Source organism: Anopheles darlingi, chromosome 3 (assembly GCF_943734745.1).
Source record: "Anopheles darlingi chromosome 3, idAnoDarlMG_H_01, whole genome shotgun sequence".
NCBI classification, from domain to species: domain Eukaryota; kingdom Metazoa; phylum Arthropoda; class Insecta; order Diptera; family Culicidae; genus Anopheles; species Anopheles darlingi.
Genome location: NC_064875.1, coordinates 64,613,316 through 64,615,123, shown reverse-complemented (window position 1 = coordinate 64,615,123; position 1,808 = coordinate 64,613,316).

Here is a 1,808-nt window from a genome sequence, read left to right as displayed (position 1 = left end):
AAAAATTGAAAAATTCTCAGAAATTGAGAAAATTTTCAGAAATTGAGAAAATTCTCAGAAATTGAAAAACTTTTCAAAAATTGAAAAATTCTCAGAAATTGAGAAAATTTTTAGAAATTGAGAAAATTCTCAGAAACTGAGAAAATTCTCAGAAAGCGAGAAAATTCTCAGAAAGCGAGAAAATTTTCAGAAATTGAAAAATTCTCAGAAATTGAGAAATTTCTCAGGAATTGAGAAAATTTTCAATTTTCAAAAAAATTCAGAAATTGAGAAAATTCTCAGAAATTGAGAAAATTCTCAGAAATTGAGAAAATTTTCAGAAATTGAGAAATTTCTCAGAAATTGAAAAATTCTCAGAAATTGAGAAAATTTTCAATTTTCAAAAAAATTCAGAAATTGAGAAAATTCTCAGAAACTGAGAAAATTTTCAGAAATTGAGAAATTCCCAGAAATCGAGAAAATTCTCAGAAATTGAGAAAATTCTCAGAAATTGAGAAAATTTTCAGATATTGAAAAATTCTCAAAAATTGAGAGAACTCTCAGAAATTGAAAAAATGTTCAAAAATTGAAAAATTATCAGAAATTGAGAAAATTTTCAGAAATTGAGAAAATTCTCAGAAATTGAGAAAATTCTCAGAAATTGAGAAAATTCTCAGAATTTGAAAAATTCTCAGAAATTGAAAAATTCTCAGAAATTGAGAAAATTTTCAGAAATTGAGAAATTTCTCAAAAATTGAGAAATTTCTCAGAAATTGAGAAAATTCTCAGAAATTGAGAAAATTGTCGAAAATTGAGAAAATCTCAGAAATTGAGAAAATTCTCAGAAATTGAGAAAATTCTCAGAAATTGAGAAATTTTTTATAAATTAAGAAAATTCTCAGAAATTGAGAAAATTCTCAAAACCGTCGCAGGTCGCGGGGGTTTCGTTTTCAACCTCCTCAGCCTTCCTCTCGCTGCGTCGCAGGCGGAGGGGTCTGCTCATTGTTCAGTGGGGAGCGAAAAGAGCGGTGAGCGTGTAAAAAAGCCTGCCACAGACCGCAAGCGGCGCGTGCGGATCCTTGCGGACCTTGCGGCCAAATGCAAAAGTTTGCATTTTGACGCGGCGAAATGCGGCGAACCGCGGCGAAACCCTGTGGATTTGATTTGGCTGTTAGATGTAAACAAAATGAGTGTTTGCATTGTGATCATGGAATCATGTTATTGATAATAATATGTATAGTATAATATGATAATTAATAGCAATTTAATATTTTGTTTTCGTTAACATTTCGTGTTTTCGTAAACATTGTTTGGTTTATATCGATAGGTTCAACGCTATAACGGCCGTGCCGCGCCGCACGCACCGCAACCGGTATGTGTTAGCCGCTTCATCCGCGGCGAACCGTTCCGTCCGCGCCGCAAGCTCCGCTTGCGGTCTGTGGCAGGCTTTTAGGTTTTTAAACTTTTGAGCGACTAAATGTAAACATCCACTTAACCGAAAAAGTGAGCAATTTGAGCAAAATCCGACTATTTCAATGTGACCGATGCATTTAAAACGACGGTTGGAATATTCCACCATGCGTTTTGACTTTTTTTAGCACGATTATCCCACGGGGAGGAGGGGGGGGGGGTTCGTAAACTTTAATAAACTTGAATGAATGAACCTGAAAAATGATTCTACATTTCTCTATCATCTACAAACAGTCACGTTATGTTAGAACCTTCCTAATTGAATTACTGAACGATTGGATTCCATCCACCCTCGTTTTTTGCTTCTTTTGTATCGACAGCGTGTTGGTCTATGCTTGAGAATTTATATTGGCAGCAAC